Consider the following 22,547-nt stretch of genomic DNA (forward strand, 5'->3'; position numbering starts at 1 on the left):
TCCGGTCTCTACCAATCACGAAAACAGATGATGCTACAGTGTTTTAACTTTCAGCCAGCCTCGGGATCTTTTCGCGAAATATGCATGGCCCTATTGATCATGTAAAGACAAGTTTATTCCAGCCTGGAGTGAATTTAATCCGCGCAATAAATAATAATCTTAGGTTCTAAGGTATGTCGCTACACGCACGAGACATCTGGCGGCGGATTTGAAGCATCTGCGCGTGGAAGCGGGCGAGGGCTTTATGACCAGACCACACCGTCATTAGCACGGAGGTTGTCAGCTGTCAGCTGTCAGCTGTCAGCTGGCCCGTCACAAGGCAGCGCTCGGGTCGGCCCCCTCCGAGAGGCAGGGATGTCCAACCATGCAAAATGCGCCGAATACATAACATTAGCAGAAACCGGAAAATTTCGCGGATTCATTTCGTGATATGCTGAAATTCAAATAAGTACACCTTTGTGCTGCTTCTGCAAGATTTTGTGGTTTTATTTATAATCCAATTTTCGTTTTTAAAATGGTGGATTTCGTTGATATTTTTCTTTATTTTTACCGCAGTTTTATTAGCTTTACCTGTATGCATGAATGGACTATGTAATAAAATCTTTCCGTTCATATTTACCCACTTTTCGACGTCCGAATAAGTTGAAATTTTGCATACATATAAAGAACCTCGGACAATACTATATTTTGATAACTTAAGACTTTAGTGTGAAGGGGGATTGGGGGTTCAGAGGGTTCAAAACCCACTAATTTCGAGCTATGGGTAGAGACATGCAAAATTCCCGGTTTCGATGGCCTTCAGGATAGACTGCACATACCCCTGTACACTCGGGCAAATAACGCAAGTTCATTGGCTGCCAACTTGTAAGTCGTCTCAGCTGGTTTGTCTGTGATTCGATCCTTCTTTGGTTGAGGGTTTATAACTGATTGAGATTCGTCCAGATGAACAGTATGCCAATAGCAAAATTATCTAATATGTATCTAATTTGTATATGAGTTTGAATTCTAGCCTATCACCGAATGAATTCGCAAATTTTGCAAGTCTCTAGCTATGGGTAATAACCAGGCGTTTTGTGTATCCGTGAGGTCGGGTCATGGTGGAAATTTGCCCCGAGGTCGAGTGTTTCCCTAGGGAGGGGGAAGGGGGGTGGGTAAAGACCCAAAATTTCAAAAAAATTTTAACTCAATGCTTTTTTCGATTTGGAGTGTTTCCGATCAAAAAGGTCGGGTTATGGTGGGAAACGTGCCCGGGTAAGGTGGGAGGGGGGCGTAATGCCCCTAAATTTTGAAAAATTTTAAAGTATATTATTTCTATTTAGAGTATTCCCGAGGTCATGTTATGCTGGAAAAAGTGACCTGGGTTTGACTTTATCCCCTTAGGAGGTGGGGGTTAAGGCCCCCGAATTTCAAAAATTTCAAAAATTATATATATATTTTATTCGATTTAGAATGTTTCCGAGGTCGGTTTATGGTGGAATATGTGTCCGGGGTTCGTTAATGGCAATGTGGGTACTATATGTGAAATGATCTGACCAATCTTCTGGCGTGATCAAGTGTATGATACGGACATTCCATCAGTCCGTGTTGATTTCGACACAGATGGTGTACACATAATCAAACCAATAGCCATTCAGTTTCCAACGAAATACAGCTATGGTACTGCTGAAAGGCGAATGTTGTCATTAGTACTGAGTTGTGCATATATCGTGCATAAAATGCAAGGCTTCACTGTAGATTATGCAGTTGTTTATTTGGAATCGCGTCTCTTTGCTGCCGGCCAGGCTTATGTAGCTCTTGGTCGCGTAAAGTCACTGGATGGTCTCCAAGTAGAAGAATTTTATTGCTCTACGGTTCCATGTAATGTTGACGAATTAGCTGAAATGACTAGATTACGTGAACTTTAATGACTAATTTTAATTCCATTGTAACAAATAAATAATTTAATCATTCATATTTAGTATTTTTTAATTGTTTCAATTATCATATTCAATATTTTATTTTAAGATAAAAAACGTATAATTTAAAAAACAAAAAACTAATCGTTGAAAGAACTAAAAATAAAAAATAAATAAAATTTAATTTAAGAATTTTGTCCAACAACTAAATAATGCACCACACTCTGTATAAGTAAAAGCGTGGGGTTATCTCTTCATTCATTTTCGTTATACTATATCTTAAAAATAGTGATAGAAATTGTAAGACATGATATTAAGCCACCCCTGGGCGTAGAACCCGGGTGGATAGGGGGCTGGGCCCCCTGGAAATAAAAAAAAACCCTCACTAGGGGGGGGGGGGGGGCGTCAACACTTGTAGAAGCGTGGGTGTGATATGTGTTTGATGTGAAAACTATGTCTTATGGAAAAGTTTTCTGCTCATTGCACGCATGCAGGCAAAAATATGGGCAGTGTACAGCCAACGATGCCCAGCTAGGAGAGAAGTGAGCGAATCAGGTAGTGCCAACTAACAATGATAAGAACATGTTCTCGCTAAGAAATCAATAAATGGGAAAGCAAACTTGGGTTCAGCACACCTGTGATTTAAAATTCTACCCAGAGGCCAGTAGAATCCGCGACATTTACGAGTCTCTATTCATTTGTTTTATTGTGCTTACTAATGTGCGGAGACCGGAAAAATTGGCGGGTTCAATGACCTCCAGGATAGACTCCAATATCCTCTACACACTCGGGAAAAAACCAACTGTTCATTGGCTGCTGACTTGTGAGTCGTCTCGACTGGGTGGCCTGTGATTCGACACTTCTATGAGTGAGGGTCTCTAATTAGCCCTCAGTCATCCAGATTAACAGTGAACCAATGACAGAAGCAGCACTAATGTATAATTATTTGAATTTTAGCATAACACGAAATGAACCCGCGAATTTTTCAGGTCTCTACTAATGTGCGAAGTTATTACTGTAAAGCTATTCAGGGAACGGTATACAAATAACAAGGGCCATGTATATTTCGCGAAAATATTCCGAGACTAGCAGAAACTTAAAACACTGTAGCATCGTCTGTGTTTCGTGACTGGGTGAGTTTTTTTCAGATACATCACGATTGTTAAAACTCCAATCATAGTAATTCATTGCGAAAGCAGACGCGTCCTGAGTGGCCCAGCCAAACAAGCCAACTACTTCTCTCGCAGACGGCCGCCAATCACAAGGAAGAAACCGCTGGTGCGCGTATACCTTGTTGCAGTCTAATAGGCGTTCAGCTTTATTCGCGAAAAATGTCTGCCCCTACAAATAACTTTAACTATTGGAGGTATCGGGACAACACATAGCTAGAGACCTGAAAAATTCGCGAATCCATTTCATGTTATGCTAAAATTCAAATAGTTATACCTTAGTGCTGCTTCTGTCATTGGTTCACTGTTTAATCTAGAGGAATGAGGGCCAATTAGAGACCCTCACTCATAGAAGTGTCGAATCACAGGCCACCCAGTCGAGACGACTCACAAGTCAGCAGCCAATGTACAGGTGGCATTTACCCGAGTGTGTAGAGGATATTGGAGTCTATCCTGGAGGTCATTCATTGAACACGCGAATTTTTCCGGTCTCTACACATAGGTTTACATGAATATTTCACGGAGTATTGAGGAGGTAGCTGTTCACTGTGGACTGGAAACACTCGCTGGTCCAGCACAGCCTCCCAGCGGAGATCTCCGGCTCAGTTGGCAGCACTGAAGGTCGCCGAGGATGGAGTTCCCAGCGCCCGGGTGCTCCGCCGACGACAAACATTTGCACGCGTCACGTGACAATTGCTGATAAGTTGTGCGTGTTATCAGCTCTGTGTACAGTCTTCGCAAGGTTGCCTGCACTGCGGGCTTGAGCTCAAGCGTCCTTGGTTGGGTGAGAAGGGGGGGGGGGGGTGAAGAACGAATCGCCCCACGTCGACGATTTGAAAAAAACAGGTAGGCGAAGTTACGTTAGTACGTAATTAATATGTGCCAAACACTTTTCCCCTTCTTAGCTTAAGTATAAAGCTGGCTGGCAGGCAGTGTGCTGAGAAACGACGAAATGTTTTCCTCAACCCACCGCTTGGTAGATTCTTTTCTACTCTGTCCAACTCTTCTTCCTGAACCATCCTTCTGTTTGCTTAGTGCATGAAAGATTCCGAAGTTTTTTCCTGTGTCCATGCAGGTTTTAGCTGGGCCCAACTTATCTAGTTATAGTCTAGATTTAAGAGTGAGGGAAGTTAATCATGGCGCCAATCGCTGCCATGGCTGGCCAATCCCCTCCTAGCACATTATTCATGCTCATGAAATCATCATTGATTCCCTGGTTCAATGACATTCAGGGTAGACTCCACGAACTTCTGCATACTCGGGCAAACGTCACCTGTTCATTGGCTACGGAGTTTCGAGGCGTCTTTGACTGGGAGAATTGTGATTCTATACTTCTTTGATTGAGTCTCTCTTATGGCCCACAATCCTCTATATTAACAGCCAACCAATAGCAGAAGAAAAAGAAATGTGCAATTTTTAGGGCCATGCATATTTCGTGAAAATATTCCGAGATCAGCTGAAAGTAAAAACCCTGTAGCTTCGTTTGTGTTTCGTGATTGGGCGAGTTTAAGGTACACGACGATTGTTAAAACACCAATCACAGTAATTCGTTGCGGAAGCAAATGCGTCTTGACTGGCTCAGCCAAACAAGGCAACTACTTCTCTCGCAGACGGCCGCCAATCACAAGGAAGAAACCGCTGGTGCGCGCATACCTTGTTGCAGTCTAATGCGCGTTCAGCTTTATTCGCGAAAAATGCATGCCCCTAGTAATTATTTGAATATTGGAACATCGAGATATGAATCCGCGAATTTGTCCGGTTTCTATAGCTACTCACTAGGGTGCAATAAAATAAGGTATGCCGAATATATGATTCTAAATTTTCGATGATATTGGATGTTTGCTGCTCAATGTTGTGTGTCAGCTCACTTTCATCCAATTTTGGAATGTCTACGTCGTTCTCATCGAGCCATTCAACATCGCGGTGCTCTAAATTTTGAATGATGCACATCAGTTCATTAGCACGACGAGCAGCGACTCTTATATGCCTAACTTTCATATCAGTGAGCGTGTTTACTTTTTGATGGATCTTCTCGATGTGACGATTTAGTGACTTGATGGAAGCGTGATAAAGCGAGTACCTAAACTATACATTATTTGTGGGAATCCCCAAAAATGCGTTTCGTTTTCAAACATAGACAATGTGTACGTTGCCATATGTGTAGAGACCTGAAAAATTCGCGTGTTCATTTCGTGTTATGCTAAAATTCATATAATTATACCTTAGTGCTGCTTCTGCCATTGGTTCACTGTTAATCTGGAGAACTGAGGGCCAATTAGAGACCCTCACTCATAGAAGTGTCGAATCACAGGCCACCCAGTCGAGACGACTCACCACCCAGTCGAGACGACTCACAAGTCAGCAGCCAATGAACAGTTGGCATTTGCCCGAGTGTGTAAAGGATAATGGAGTCTATATTGGTGGTCATCGAACCCGCGAATTTTTCCGGTCTCTAAAAATAAGCAAAGCAATGACACCCCCCCCCCCCCCCCCACCAAACCAACCCTATTGTGCTTACGTAATACTTGAAAGGCCCCCTACTGGTAGAACCAACTTTATCTGGCGTACCCAATCGTTAACTTAATTCTGGACTCAAAACTATATCGAACCTTTTTTTCAGGGAGTCGACACATGTCTGTAAAAAATAAAGATTTCCCTGAATAACTTTGCAACTAGCGATAATTATCGTACGATAATACACTAAGTGTAGTTATATTATTACTCTTTTTCTGTCACAAGTAAATAACACGCCGTGTTTTCCGCAATAGAACGTTTAGATCATTAACAGTTACAGAAAATTCGTAAAAACTTGGCAGCACTGCTCATTTTCAATTTATTTATTTTTGTAAAATATAGTTCTTCCCTTGGGAAAGTAATCCTTAGAAGCAGGCACGCCTATTAGACTGCAACACGGTATACGCACACCAGCGGTTTCTTCCTTGTGATTGGCGGACGTCTGCGAGAGAAGTAGTTGCATTGTTTGACCGAGCCACTCAGGACGCATTTGCTTCCGCGACGAATTACTGTGATTAGTGATGCAACAATCGACATGCACCTGAAAGAAACTCAGCCAATCACGAAACACAGACGATGCTACAGTTTTTTAACTTTCAGCTGGTCTCGGAATCTTCTTTCGCGAAATATGCATGGCCCTAGTAATGCTTTGTCCACCTGTGGGTAGGGTGTTCACATATCCTGGTCCTAGCCGCGGGTAAGAAGAGCGTGTAGTGTCGCAGCCGCACTACGAGTCGTTATCGGAGAGTTGTTGACACGGGCCGCCAGCGATACTGGAGCCAACCAGCGGCTGGAGGAGTATCTCTCCCCCCCCCCCCCCGGGTCCTACCTGACCTTTCAGCATGCGTGTCAAGGTCATCGCGATAACCGACATGTCCCGAGGACGCCACTCCGCCACGCCGCTAGCGCCGGAGGCGGACAAGTGAAGAACCTGGAGGACAGCGCGGAGCTGCTGTTGCTTCCAGCGCGGTGTCGATCACCCAAACCAAGGAGACCTGGACCACACACGAGTTTAACTTTAAAAAAATTAATTCATTTCCCTCGAAATTAAATTAAATTTAACTCAGGCCATTTGTAAGTCACCAAGCTTCGCAGAGCGAATTTTCCAAAGTCACTTTATTTCACAATCCCCGTCAAACCTTGTTTTATAGGTAGAGACCGGAAATATTCGCGGATTCATTCGGCGATAGGCTAGAATTCAAATACATATACCTCTTAGATGATATTGCTGTTGGCTTACTGTTCATCTGGACTCATCTCAACCAATTATAAACCCTCAACCAAAGAAGGATCGAATCACAGATGAACCAGCCGAGACGACTCACAAGTCGGCAGCCAATGAACTTGCATTATTTTCCCGAGTGTACAGGGGAATGTGCAGTCTATCCTGAAGGCCATCGAAATCGCGAATTTTTCCGGTCTCTAGTGATAGGAGGTTAGGGGCCGCGCATTCAGCGGCCTGGGACTTCTCGCGGGCCTCGGGGTTCGATGCCAAGTTCCGGCACTCGGCCCCTGAGTCTGCTACTGGCCATGATGACATCCCTGTTCGTCAGTCAGCTACGGCTGCTTGGGATCGCTTCATTAAGCAATTGATCTGCGGTGTCGCCTGACAGACCGCAACACCGTGGTGTGTGTCCCGTTACAGGTCATTTGATTTTTACAAAAACTTATGGCCTTTTCGACTGGCCAAACCCCAACAAAAATGAAAAACATATATAGTAATAGCGATGGGTAGGGGCAGGCATTTTTCGCGAATAAAGCTGAACGCCCTTTAGACTGCAACAAGGTATGCGCGCACCAGCGGTTTCTTCCTTGTGATTGGCGGCCGTCTGCGAGAGAAGTAGTTGCCTTGTTTGGCTGAGCCACTCAGGACGCATTTGCTTCCGCAACGAATTGCTGTGATTGGTGTTTTAACACTCGTCATGTACCAGAAAGAAGCTCACCCAATCACGAAACACAGACGATGCTACAGTGTTTTAACTTTCAGCTAGTCTCGGAATCTTTTCGCGAAATATGCATGGGCCTAGCGATGGGTTATGGCAGCACGCTCTCGTGGATTTTAACCGTAGATACACAATTCTATCCCGAACGTGGACACAAGCAACCGGATATTCAGGTACAGGCTAAGGAATGAAGACAAGGCGCGAGAGATTATTTTACCTATAGGTTGCTACGAATTTTTAGACATTCAATTTTATATTAAACAACACCTACCCCGCAGACGTAACGTTTTCGTTGAAAGGTAATCCAAACACTCTGCAGTGCGTATTGCAAAGCAATGCGCAAATCGACTTCAGTGGCGACCGCTCCCTGGCTACAATGCTTGGTTTCGAACCAGAAATGTACGAGGCATGATTGGCAGGCAAAATTGAATTTTTGACCATTTTGACGTGACAACGTCTAATAAATCGATGAACGCCGGCTGCACGCACGGAAAAGTGTCCTGTAACGCACATTGTCCCGTTCAGCTCATTGTACGCTTGCGCCGCATGTATCTCTCTTCCACTCGATTGGAACAACCATCGATTTGACTTTTTCGAGGCACTTTAAACTTGAAACACTCCCATTCGTTTCCTACTTTAATGAGTGCAAATAAAAGTAAATTTATCAATTAAACTGTAGATTTCATTTCAATCATTCTTTGTAACCATACAAAATAGTGATAATTTAATAACAATTATTCAATTTTATTCAAAAGTACCAATCATTTCATCAATGTTTTGTAATGATGTTGTCACGTTAAACTATCGGCCGTAAACCGACTTTACAGACAATCAATTTAATAAATATCACTTTAAGCTACAATAAAAATTTCATGAACATTGATAACACGAAAATGTAGGGTACATAGAACTAAGTAGCTGAAGTTATGCAACGCCTCGGTAGCGCAGTAGGCAGCGCGTAAGTCTAATAATCTTAAGGTCGTGAGTTCGATCCTCACCCGGGGCATATGTTTTTTATGCAGTATTGATAAAAAGTATTTATAATAAACAACACAAATTTTGGATTAAAAATCAATACTGGTGGCTTGTGCGTGGTATGGCTTAAAGTTCTTTAAATAAAAAGAAAATAATTAATCTTATTTATCCTTTTAAATGCATAAACATTGTGAATATATATACGAGCCAGGTAAATTTAGAAATACCACCTATTGTAGCTGATACCATGGTGCAACTTTCGGAAAATGTTCATATAGTTTTTCGTTCCGTGGTCCATAGACCCGAAAACCATAGTAAACTCAAAAGTTTACGTGGACACGATAACTGTCGCAATTTTTTTACAAATCACTTTCAAGCTCATACATAAAATCTATTAGTGGAAAATCTCAGTCGAGTTTGTTACTGGGCAATATCCGACCAAAGGAGTAGAAGTGGAGAAGGTTTATTTAAAAAACAGAAAAATCGTTGTAACTCCCACAATATGGAAAATATCACATCCGTTTGAAATTATTATATCTCGTAGGAGTAAAACCAAAATCTTGTGTCTGAGTAAGTTTATGACACACAAACATCATAACTGCAAGAGGTTGAAAAACAAGGGTTGGAGGACAAAAAAAAAATCATAACTCCCTTCGGGGCGACTGAATTGTTGCCCATTGGAAGGACAGCCCTTCAGGATTTTTCTAACAGTGGTTTATTTGTACAGCGACTGGAAGGGCAGCCCATCCAATTTCTGAAAACACGCTCCTTTAAGAGTTTAAATAATCCTGAAAACTTGCCCCTTGGATGGGCAGCCCATCAGGATTTTTCTAACAGTAGAGTTTTTGAAAGGTTGTCTGAATTGTTGCCCCTTGGAAGGGCAGCCCATCAGGATTTTTCTGACAGTGGTGTTTTTTAAATCTTGTCTGAATTGTTGCCCCTTGGATGGGCAGCCCTTCAGGATTTTTCTGACAGTGGTTAGTTTGTAAAGTGACCTAACCTAACCTAACTAAACTAACCAACCCTAACCTAACCTAAACTAACCACTGTCAGAAAAATCCTGAAGGGTTGCCCATCCAAGGGGCAACAATTCAGACAAGATTTAAAAAACACCACTGTCAGAAAAATCCTGATGGGCTGCCCTTCCAAGGGGCAACAATTCAGACAACCTTTCAAAAACACTACTGTAAGAAAAATCCTGATGGGCTGTCCTTCCAAGGGGCAAGTTTTTAGGATTATTTAAACACTTAGAGAAACGTGTTTTCAGAAATTGGATGGGCTGCCCTTCCAGTCGCCAGTCCAACGGGCAACAATTCAGCTCCCCCCTCCCTTCGTACGACTACATCGAATTCGTTCGGATATTTTGCAACTTATAATTTTCATCTAAAACTTTTGCCTCAAACAAATTTTGATTAGGCGAACCATTGCTAAACGGAGTTAAAAAAGGGTAGAATTAAAAAAAACCTTAGTAGGTACACTATCAAATCCAATATCACTGTAGTCCATTTATTATTTTATTTCTATTAATTATTTACATGAAAAATTTAAGTAAGTATTTTATTACGCCAAGTAGGTATAACTTCTAACGGGAGTACATGAGAACACGTACACTTACAGTAATTGCACTCAGTCTCAGTGGCGGCTGGTGCCTTTTGAAAATGGGGGTTCACAGCATTGGTCTCTTTATATAAAGAATCACCGACCCCCCCCCCCCCTCCCTTTTGAAGCGGCGGGTCTGGGGGCTCCCCCTGGAAAAAATTGGATTTTAATGTGTAAAATGGTGCTTTTTGGGCATTTTAAATCACATAAATACCAACAATTTTTTCCAAGTTATTGTGGGGCGAAAGTGAAGTTTTTACCTCCAAAATAGCCACCTGATATGCCGCTCAAACTGATAATATAGCAAATGTTAAATTATGCAGTGTGAAGTCTTTTTAAAATAAATACAAATGATTACCATAAAATGTAAAGTACACAAAATTCTGATACAGTTTGCTAGCAAGAGTGTTATTGATGTGACCAGTTGTAAATAAGGTATATCATTTTTTCCATTGTTTTGTTGGTAATTATATATAAATAGATATATTGTATTTATAACAGCATTACATTTACAATATTTAAATACAGCATTGACTACAAAATTTGAATTACCGGTAGTTTTTACTTTTCCTTTGAACTTACTTTCCTTAAGCACTAAAATATAATTTCAGTAGTACAATAGTAATATAAACATATGGTTTCACAATTTTAATTTAGTTTTTAATCTTTTCCTTTGAGAGAACATTCTTTAAGCATCACTATATACATCTTAACTTGAAACGAATCTGAACAATTCACTGTAAAATGAGCTGAACAATTCTTTTCGCCTAAAAATTAAGTTGAACAATTTACGAACTCTGGTTTAAACAGCATAGGAAAACATTATGTGAGGATATTATTTAGAATATTATTGAAATTGAAATGCTTAAGTGCAGTTATTTTAAACTAAATCTATCCTTCTATGTTTTTTTAGAAGTAAATAATTCAATGACCATGACAATAAAATTTGGTATTTTGTCTATCATGTCTTTTTCTATTGAAAGCATGGCTAACGCACTGAGTCTGTCTTCACACATTGTACTTTTTAAAAATGTTTTTATCCTCTTCAGGGTTGAGAAACATCGTTCAGCTTCAGCTGTGGTCATCGGAACAGTTGAAATAATAAGTAACAATTTGTGTGTTTCCGTAAACGTGGTCTGTAAATTGTTTTCAAGGACAAACTGCAGAAGACTAGCTGATCCATCCATATCTCGGAAGTCGTGTCGCTTGTAAATTACTGCTAGCTCTGTTTTCAAACGAGCCTCATCTAAGAAAGGATACGTTTTGGTTGTTTGTTCAAGAACATGAACAGGAAATTGCTTATCATATTCCTGGAAGTTTTCGGAATCAAAAAGGCATACCGCAGAATAATATGTTGTGAAAGAAAACCTCTCCTTTACTTGATTAGTAATCACATCACATACTTCCTTGGCTGCAACAGTTCTATTTACATGGACATCTTCCACTTTCCTTTTTTTAGAATGCTGCTCTGGAACCGACATTTCAGTTCGCATTCTCACTTTATCCATATTCTCTCTTTCTTTCTCAAATGAAAGTCGAAAACTGTCAACATGTTTCCTAACTTTATCGGCATCGATGCTCCTTTTTTGTAGCTGATTAAACAAAATGTCTACGTGCGGCATTATATTGTGAAAAACTGTCAGCCAAAATACAAACACTGGATCATTCAACATGCGCCGAATAGCCCCCTACTGGTTTATTGTTGTTGACTGCTTGCATGACGACTCAATTTCGTTCACGCATTCAATCAGTTGTTTTCTGTACTCGTACACCGTGTTAACAGTACGACTCTTAAAATTCCATCTTGTGGAAGAAGCACGAGGAATTATCCTGCCAACAACGCCATTAAGAACAGCAATTCTCTGTGGAGAGTGGCTAAAGAAGTTAGTTATATCACTCAAATTGGAAAAGAATACACGGACTTGGCTTTGGCTTGTATTTTGTGCCACAATTAAATTCAACTGATGCGCATAACAATGCACGTAATGTGCACATATATAATTTTGTTGAATAATGGCTTGAACACCATTGTAATGACCACTCATTACACTATCCCCATCATAACTCTGAGATATCAATTTCTCGAGTTTGTCAACAATACTTTCCAAAACAATGCGAATACATTCTGCGATTGACGCAGCATCATGTCCTGCAGGATTTACAAACTGCCAGAATCGTTCTACTGCTTGCCCGTTAGGTAACACATAGCGAAAAACTATAACCAACTGAAATAAAGATGATATGTCTGTCGTTTCGTCTGCAATCACTGAAACAAAACTTGCACATGAAATTTCATTTTTGATGTATTTTATTTTCCAATGACAAATTAGAAACACCAGTGTTTTTATGTCCGAGACTGTTAACTTACTCAAGACCATAACGAGTAACTTAACTTAGTAGTTAAAACAAACTTTTCAAACGTCGCTCTAAACGCACTTAAGTAGAACAATAACACGTGATTACAGCGCCGTCATCATTCTCGAAGAGCGAGCAAAAATGGGAGAAACAGGACAAGAACTGTCGCGCCGCGCACAGGATAGCGTTGCGCACGACTGGAGCCGTCGCCCGCCTAGCCTCCATCGCACGTGCGATCCCAGCAAACAAAGCAGCGGCAAGCTGCGTTTACTCTATAGCGGCGGGTTTGGAAAATATTGTTAATGGTTATAAGACAAAATGGGTTGAATTTATTTATTATTCGATGTGTATGATATTTAAGTATTACAGTAGGCGCCTATTTAAATGAGGCGAGGGGGTTCACGTGCGAGTGTGCTGTAATGCAATAACCGCCACTGCTCAGTCTAGTGAGAGATGGTAAACTGTCTCGCAGATCGCAACAAATGAAGTACCGCATCAAAAATAAGTACAGTGTGCCAAAACCTAGAAATCATGTCATTTTTTTCGCTAAGTATATCTGTCTAATAATAAGTGATCTGCAAAATTAGCATTATATTCTGGTGCCATTATAATAAACATAAGTGTGCATCGCACATATACATTTGCTGCTGTTAAAAAGAAAAAAAAATCAGTATTTTTACAAAACATTCCTTTGGAAACAGTTGCCAAGAAGTAATACTAAAAAAAAAGATATTGTGACTTTCTTCAAAATATGGCTATGATTATTTTTGCATATAAGAAATACGTTTTTCGAGACAATACAGAGTATTTATAACGACAATTGGCGCTTAATTTCACATTTTAATTTAGGCTTCATTCACAATTTTCTTTAAACCATGGAAACGAAAATCGAATTTACAACAATTTAACATTATTTTATTTTATCAAGCATATTAATGTGCACAGTTAATACTGGAAAGCTGTAACGGTTTACTGATAAATTTACCTTTTGGAAGTACTGAACAACATAAGCATAAATATGCTCGGGTAAGAAACCGGACCCAGTATAACTGTAAACACTAGTTGTAGTGATAACTGTTGTTTCAATATAAATGTACAAATATATAAATATCTGTAACATTACATGACTATTTCTGTACTTTAAAAAAAAGTTACAGTGTTATAGCTCATAAAGATCGCAGGTCTTTATTTAACTATCAAACGAGTATTAGTTAATAAATGCACAAAAATCATAACATTCAAATATTTCATCTAGCATTGTGATGCAATGCTTTATTTTAAAATAAGAATGAAACTGAAAAGTCTGTGCTCATCTCGTAATAAATTTTGGCATATTTGCAGGATTTAAAACACGTAAGTATGTGGTTATCTTTCCAGATATAATTGACGGAGAACATTAAAAGTTATGTCACGCCTGAAATTACCCCTTGAAGCACGGTTGTCAAGTACAGTTGGGGAAGGGAAATTTGACCGTTTCGACAGGGCCTTTATTGCCTGGGCATCGTCATGTTAAGTATGGGTTGTTCGGGAGATAGCAGCCCAGATGTTGTGCAACAGGCCACAAATGCACAAGTGTAGTTGTCCCCCTCCCCCCCAACCGTGCAACCCCCCACCCCTCCAAACCTGCTGCACGGGTCTCTGGTTGTCAGTCCTGACTCGCACTGGAACACATTGTTTTGCAATCTGGCTATAAATTTACTTCGAAATAAGCAATCCTTGAGCCGGGTTTATACCTCACGCAAGAAATGTAACGACGCAGTAACACAACACGTAATCAAGGCGAGAAAATCACTGTCTTTTATAAAGCACGCAAGTTGCAAAATGTAACCACCCTGAGAAAACTTGAAATTGTAAAACAGTTTAAAAAATATTATTCTCCAGTGTGTTTTGCAGTGATGCCAACTCCAGGCACGCCAAACAGTAGGGGCAGGCATTTTTTGCGAAAAGATCTGAACACTTATTAGACTGCAACAAGGTATACCCGCACCTGTGGTTTCTTCCTTGTGATTGGCGGGCCGTCTGCGAGAGAAGTCGTTGCCTTATTTGACCGAGCCACTCAGGATGCGTTTACTTCCACACTGAATGACTGTGATTGGTGTTGTTACACTCGATACGTACCTGAGAGAAACTCACCTAATCACGAAACACACACGATGCTGAAGTGTTTTAACTTTCATCTAGTCTCAAAATATTTTCGCGAAATCTGCATGCCTCTAATAATCAGTAATCATATTTACGCATGCAATAAAACACGTAAAGAAAATGTAATTAGTTTATGCTACATACTAGAATGTTCGAAATAAAAATACATGTAGCCTATATTAATGAATTAAATAATATAATAAAAAAATTAAAAAGTATACAGAAAAATACATTAAAATATATATTTAGCATTAAAACTTAGGTTATTTTCTAATTTAATTTTAATAATGCACGATTGAATTTTTTAATATGTTTAGGGTAGATATACATAGTAAGCTGAACTGATAGAGACATTTACCAAACCGAAATATAAATAAAGTATATAAAAAAATAACACAGACATATTCTGACATATATATACGGACATATTCTGACATATATTATATATATTTTTTAATTTGAAGTAATAATAGCATCACCTGCTAGAGGGAGTTGTCGCCAACTTTATTTTCAATACTTGCTATCAGGAGAGCTAGTTAACACACATCGTCAGCTAGAGGGCGCTGCCACCATCTTGATTTCAGTAATCGATAAAAGGAGCACTAGTGTCACCTAGTACATAGACCATTTTCTAGATTGCGCTGAAGTCATATTGGTTTAATTTCAACCAGCTAGAGTGCCAATCACCACACCGTCATGCTATGCGCCATCTTATCGACCGTCTTGGGCGCCATCTTGAAATTCTGTAATAAGCAAGCTAGAAATTTGAAAAAAAATCCAAGTTCATTTAAAAGAGTCATTTATTAAAATAATGACTAAAAAGATCGATATCCGTCCTCAGATATATTTTCAGATAAAAAAAAGTAGTATAAAAATTACCATAAAAGTGACAGGTTCGAGAATAAAAGCAATAAAAATATAATGAAGAATTTATTTAACAAAATTATATAAGTACAAACAAGGAAATTACTTGCGTTTCTCGATTTCTACATTCTTCTTTGAAGGCGAAGCGAGTCCTTTGCATGCCTTGATATGTATTTTCAGGCCAGTTATACATAAGTCGATTAACCAGGTATGTCTATTCAATAGCCAGACATGTAATCGGCGGTCAGGCAGTTCCGGATTTTAGGCACATTCAGTCCGTGGTCATGCACGTATTGTCAGACACATTCAGTAGGTGGCAAGGCATGTATTCAGCATCCAGTCACATTTTGTTTGTTGGCTAGACACGTGCAGCGGTGCTTAGGCAGTTCCAGTTTGTGGTCACTTCACCTCGATCAGCTGTAGGTTAGGCACATCCATTAGATGGCCAGGCACATCCAGTAGTTGCTGTCTAGACACCTTCAGTCTGACCAGGCATATATACCCAGTGGTCAGCAATGCAATGCACGTCCAGTAGGTGGCAAGACATATCCATAGAGACCGGAAAAATTCGCGGGTTCAATGACCTCCAGGATAGACTCCACAATCCTTTGCACACTCGGGTAAATGCCACCTCTACATTGACTGCTGACTTGTGAGTCGTCTCGACTGGGTGGCCTGTGATTCGACTCTTCTATTGAGTGAGGGACTCTAATTGGCCCTCAGTCATCCAGATTAACAGTGAACCAATGGCAGAAGCAGCACTAAGGTATAATTATTTGAATTTTAGCATAACATGAAATGAATTCACGAATTTTTCAGGTCTCTACATATCCAGTTGGTAGACAGGCGCATCTAAGAGGTGGTCAAAGCACATCCAATTAGTAGCCAAGAGGTATTTTTCGTCGATACTCGACAAACATCGTAAACAGGTCATGTTCAATGTCAGGTGTGTGTACCATTCGTCTCCGAACGACGAGGCCAATCATGCCCTTGAGTAAAGACCAATCGATGCACGTTCATCGTCAAAAAGGAAGCTCATATTAAAAAGAAAGAGCATTATTTAAAAAAAGCACGTATGTTAAAGAAAGTCTATTTAAAAAAAAGGAAAGAACATTTAACGAGCAATCTTGCTCTATAGTGCTCTTGTGCTCTTTCTCCCTTGCGAAATTGCGCACTTGCGCATTCCCTCACTTGCATGTGCGCGGTTGTTACTTGGGGGGTGTACGTCGCGCTATCCCCACTCCGGGGCCGTTGGTGCGGGCGGAGATCGCTGGAGCAGCCTTGAGCAGGCTCCACGTGGCGGCGTGCGGCTCAGGTTGGACCCCGCCATGCTGCAGGGATAGGCGGGTCGCCTGCGCCTGACTTGCTGGCGTCTTGTAAGGGAGTATTTGGGCAGAGGGCAACACAACGGGGTTTGAGCTTATTGTTGTGCACCACGCAACGGGCCATATTCGAAAGAAATTATTGTTCTTTCGTGTATGTATTATTAATTTAATTACTTGTGTCAGTTGTTAAACACATTTATGTGAGTTTTGTTTTAGCTGTGTAATTAAATATTTCTGCTGGTATAATGCTTTTGACGCTTTAGTTTGTCATAGGTAATTATCTGTCACGAATTATTATTTGATTAGCTAAATCACACACCATATTATAGTTACGAGCCCACGAGTGTGTAAATTTGTTAAGTTAAACTAAGAAGCGTGAATATTTCTCGATCGGCGTGTAGCTGTGGGTGACTGTGAATCAACAAAGTAGCACTGAGCTAGGTCATATTCGTATGACATGTTGTCACTTTCACAGGCCAGATACCCACCTCAGATTACACACATCCATTTGGACAATTAGTTAAGCTAATATACCTAATTATGGGCAAAATTCAAGTTTAAGGATTATTTAAAATCAATATTTGTTTTAAATGTAAGAGAAAACATGTTAGTACATTTTTTTTATTCAAAGAATCTACAATTTATTTATTCGTGTGGATAAGAGTTATTTCATTTGAGATCATACCCGCGTCCTTAATATTCTCAATTATTATATCTTGTTATATAAAAAAATATTAGAAATTTATCACTATCTATAACTAATAAGCAAGAAGTTTCACTTCTGTCACACGTGGACTCCAACCACACTGAATTTATACTTTACCAATCGCATTTATAATATCACTCCAGTCCTTTTATTTTTTTATTTATATTAATTATTTGTATGCAAAATTAAAGTTAGTTTTATTTTCTATAATACCAAGTAAATATAACTTCTAACGCAGCACATAAGTACATGCAACCTTTATTATTATTGATACTGTTTTTGTAATAAATTGTTTTATAAATGTTTACCACAGCACTGAAATATTAAACAAAATTGGTCTTCGAGTTCCTTCATTCAATCATAGAACAATGCGACCCTTTCGAACGTATCTCATAAAAAATGAGCTATCAAAACAGTGTACTGATAATTTTAATGATATTTTGAAAGATTTAGATCCTTTCCAAAGGGCAAAAATCTCAATGAAAGAAATTTTGAATTCTTAATTTTCTTGCAATTAAGATAACTTCTGATGTAAATAATGTATTATTGTTATTTCATTGATAAGAATTAATTTAAAATTGACAAATTAAGCTATTATAATCTTTTAAGTGTCTTTTGTCATGTGTTTATGTTTGTGTTGTCCCATTTTTATTGTTGTGTTTATCATTGTGTTTTGTGTATGTTATTGTTATTTCTTTATGTAATATTTGTTAAGTGCCCACCTGTTAAAGGTTTTGACTGTTGGTAGGCACTCAAATAATAATAAATAAAATAATAATTATTATTATAATTATCATCATCATTTGTGTAGTCACACAAACTTCGCCTTTTCTCCGAGGGCTGCTCCAGACCCCAAGGGCCTGTGGTAAGGGCCCCCGAGGGCTGCTCCAGACCCCAAGGGCCTGTGGTAAGGGGCCCCGAGGGCTACTCCAGACCCCAAGGGCCTGTGGTAAGGGGCCCCGAGGGCTACTCCAAACCCCAAGGGCCTGTGGTAAGGGGCCCCGAGGGCTACTCCAGACCCCAAGGGCCTGTGGTAAGGGGCCCCGAGGGCTACTCCAGACCCCAAGGGCCTGTGGTAAGGGGCCCCGAGGGCTACTCAAGACCCCAAGGGCCTGTGGTAAGGGGCCCCGAGGGCTGCTCCAGACCCCAAGGGCCTGTGGTAAGGGCCCCCGAGGGCTGCTCCAGACCCCAAGGGCCTGTGGTAAGGGGCCCCGAGGGCTACTCCAGACCCCAAGGGCCTGTGGTAAGGGGCCCCGAGGGCTACTCCAAACCCCAAGGGCCTGTGGTAAGGGGCCCCGAGGGCTACTCCAGACCCCAAGGGCCTGTGGTAAGGGGCCCCGAGGGCTACTCCAGACCCCAAGGGCCTGTGGTAAGGGGCCCCGAGGGCTACTCCAGACCCCAAGGGCCTGTGGTAAGGGGCCCCGAGGGCTACTCCAGACCCCAAGGGCCTGTGGTAAGGGGCCCCGAGGGCTACTCCAGACCCCAAGGGCCTGTGGTAAGGGGCCCCGAGGGCTACTCCAGACCCCAAGGGCCTGTGGTAAGGGGCCCCGAGGGCTACTCCAAACCCCAAGGGCCTGTGGTAAGGGGCCCCGAGGGCTACTCCAGACCCCAAGGGCCTGTGGTAAGGGCCCCCGAGGGCTACTCCAGACCCCAAGGGCCTGTGGTAAGGGCCCCCGAGGGCTACTCCAGACCCCAAGGGCCTGTGGTAAGGGCCCCCGAGGGCTACTCCAGACCCCAAGGGCCTGTGGTAAGGGGCCCCGAGGGCTACTCCAGACCCCAAGGGCCTGTGGTAAGGGCCCCCGAGGGCTACTCCAGACCCCAAGGGCCTGTGGTAAGGGGCCCCGAGGGCTACTCCAGACCCCAAGGGCCTGTGGTAAGGGCCCCCGAGGGCTACTCCAGACCCCAAGGGCCTGTGGTAAGGGCCCCCGAGGGCTACTCCAGACCCCAAGGGCCTGTGGTAAGGGGCCCCGAGGGCTACTCCAGACCCCAAGGGCCTGTGGTAAGGGGCCCCGAGGGCTACTCCAGACCCCAAGGGCCTGTGGCAAGGGGCCCCGAGGGCTACTCCAGACCCCAAGGGCCTGTGGTAAGGGCCCCCGAGGGCTACTCCAGACCCCAAGGGCCTGTGGTAAGGGGCCCCGAGGGCTACTCCAGACCCCAAGGGCCTGTGGTAAGGGCCCCCGAGGGCTACTCCAGACCCCAAGGGCCTGTGGTAAGGGGCCCCGAGGGCTACTCCAGACCCCAAGGGCCTGTGGTAAGGGGCCCCGAGGGCTACTCCAGACCCCAAGGGCCTGTGGTAAGGGCCCCCGAGGGCTACTCCAGACCCCAAGGGCCTGTGGTAAGGGGCCCCGAGGGCTACTCCAGACCCCAAGGGCCTGTGGTAAGGGCCCCCGAGGGCTACTCCAGACCCCAAGGGCCTGTGGTAAGGGCCCCCGAGGGCTACTCCAGACCCCAAGGGCCTGTGGTAAGGGCCCCCGAGGGCTACTCCAGACCCCAAGGGCCTGTGGTAAGGGGCCCCGAGGGCTACTCCAGACCCCAAGGGCCTGTGGTAAGGGGCCCCGAGGGCTACTCCAGACCCCAAGGGCCTGTGGCAAGGGGCCCCGAGGGCTACTCCAGACCCCAAGGGCCTGTGGTAAGGGCCCCCGAGGGCTACTCCAGACCCCAAGGGCCTGTGGTAAGGGGCCCCGAGGGCTACTCCAGACCCCAAGGGCCTGTGGTAAGGGCCCCCGAGGGCTACTCCAGACCCCAAGGGCCTGTGGTAAGGGGCCCCGAGGGCTACTCCAGACCCCAAGGGCCTGTGGTAAGGGCCCCCGAGGGCTACTCCAGACCCCAAGGGCCTGTGGTAAGGGGCCCCGAGGGCTACTCCAGACCCCAAGGGCCTGTGGTAAGGGGCCCCGAGGGCTACTCCAGACCCCAAGGGCCTGTGGTAAGGGGCCCCGAGGGCTACTCCAGACCCCAAGGGCCTGTGGTAAGGGCCCCCGAGGGCTACTCCAGACCCCAATGGCCTGTGGTAAGGGCCCCCGAGGGCTACTCCAGACCCCAAGGGCCTGTGGTAAGGGCCCCCGAGGGCTACTCCAGACCCCAAGGGCCTGTGGTAAGGGGCCCCGAGGGCTACTCCAGACCCCAATGGCCTGTGGTAAGGGCCCCCGAGGGCTACTCCAGACCCCAAGGGCCTGTGGTAAGGGCCCCCGAGGGCTACTCCAGACCCCAAGGGCCTGTGGTAAGGGCCCCCGAGGGCTACTCCAGACCCCAAGGGCCTGTGGTAAGGGGCCCCGAGGGCTACTCCAGACCCCAATGGCCTGTGGTAAGGGCCCCCGAGGGCTACTCCAGACCCCAAGGGCCTGTGGTAAGGGCCCCCGAGGGCTACTCCAGACCCCAAGGGCCTGTGGTAAGGGGCCCCGAGGGCTACTCCAGACCCCAAGGGCCTGTGGTAAGGGGCCCCCGAGGGCTACTCCAGACCCCAAGGGCCTGTGGTAAGGGGCCCCGAGGGCTACTCCAGACCCCGAGGGCCTGTGGTAAGGGCCCCCGAGGGCTACTCCAGACCCCGAGGGCCTGTGGTAAGGGGCCCCCGAGGGCTACTCCAGACCCCGAGGGCCTGTGGTAAGGGGCCCCCGAGGGCTACTCCAGACCCCGAGGGCCTGTGGTAAGGGCCCCCGAGGGCTACTCCAGACCCCAAGGGCCTGTGGTAAGGGGCCCCCGAGGGCTACTCCAGACCCCAAGGGCCTGTGGTAAGGGGCCCCGAGGGCTACTCCAGACCCCAAGGGCCTGTGGTAAGGGCCCCCGAGGGCTACTCCAGACCCCAAGGGCCTGTGGTAAGGGCCCAGGGCACCGCAAAGTGCCGGCGGGGTCTGGCCAAGGAGAACGCGAGTCGCGTGACGTCACGACCCAGTTGCTGGCGCATTGCGGAGAACGTCGCTTTGCGTGGGGCTTGCCTTCCCGAGGCGCGAACGCGGGAAAGTAGTGATCCTCGATAGGGGGAAATTGGAATTTTTTTTTATGAGGGGGGAAGGTTTGCAAAAATACGCCATACTGGTTCCATCAGTTTATTCAAGTAAACCATCTTTCGGCGCGATGAGTGTACATTTTGAAAGCCTAATTTCAATGCAACGTTTACGTGAAACTATGTTGTGGAAAGTTTCTGAAGCGCGAAAAGTACAGAGAATAGGTACTTTTTGGCCACAGAGATATAAAGAGAGTACTACGCTATATACAATGATGTGCTCGTTTTTTCGTTCTCCACTTTGTGAGATTATTCATCCCCGCCAAAAAAAACCAACCCGAGAGAGATAGATGAACGAAACAGGGTGCACATGTGCTATGTTTCAGAAGAAATAAAAAGATACAGATATCCTATAGTCAGCTGTGATGCCTTGAATTTTACATTTGGTACCAGCGCGCTCGCATTCCTCCTTGTTCAACCAGCAGTGTAGAGAGCGCTGCAGAGACAGTCCCTGCATTTCCCGCATAGATAGCGCTAACTGTTATGAATTTATTATTTCGTTCAATTATCTGGAGTTTTCAAAATGGCAGAATTGTTTGAAGTAACAGTAACACGCACTGTTTTTCTTTATGGTGTATTTCAACAGTGACTAATATTTATTGTTAATTAAATATTATTGATGGATCAATAAACCTGAGTAGATATTTAGTCTCTCTCTCTCTTTTTCTCAGCCGTTTTATCGCTTACGATATACTAACGAGTATCTAAAGGTTTGTATTGCCAAAGAAGGTTTTCTTTTATCACGTTAAATGAGTTACGCGTGCTCCTTTTTTTACATCCTAGAGTATTTATCTACTCCCAAGTATCTATCCCGGGGCGATTTACAGTTTTAAGCTCGCGTCATGGACTAGAGACCCATTCAAAAACAAATCGTGAACTTATATGTCGAAATCTTTCATAGTCACTGCATCTCGCTCTGGAACAGCCTTGACCAGGATGCTGGACACGTATGAACTGACAAGATTTTTTTTGTCTCCCAAAATTCACAGACACATAACCAAGGAAAAACAGAATGAATGTGCGTGTGAGTGTTTGAGAGCATGCCAGTATTATAATAAGAATT

At 43.6% G+C, this 22,547-nt stretch overlaps 1 protein-coding gene and 1 non-coding gene across 2 annotated transcripts in view; one reads left to right on the forward strand and one right to left on the reverse strand.

Moving 5' to 3' along the window:
- Positions 1 to 22,547, reverse strand: part of LOC134540769 (mitogen-activated protein kinase kinase kinase 12) — a 271,532-nt gene that overhangs the window by 146,519 nt on the left and 102,466 nt on the right. The window lies entirely within an intron of this gene.
- Positions 8,455 to 8,527, forward strand: Trnai-aau (transfer RNA isoleucine (anticodon AAU)). Its single transcript has one exon. It is a non-coding gene; the product is annotated as a tRNA-Ile (tRNA).

Source organism: Bacillus rossius, chromosome 17, assembly GCF_032445375.1.
Source record: "Bacillus rossius redtenbacheri isolate Brsri chromosome 17, Brsri_v3, whole genome shotgun sequence".
In the NCBI taxonomy this organism is placed as follows: domain Eukaryota; kingdom Metazoa; phylum Arthropoda; class Insecta; order Phasmatodea; family Bacillidae; genus Bacillus; species Bacillus rossius.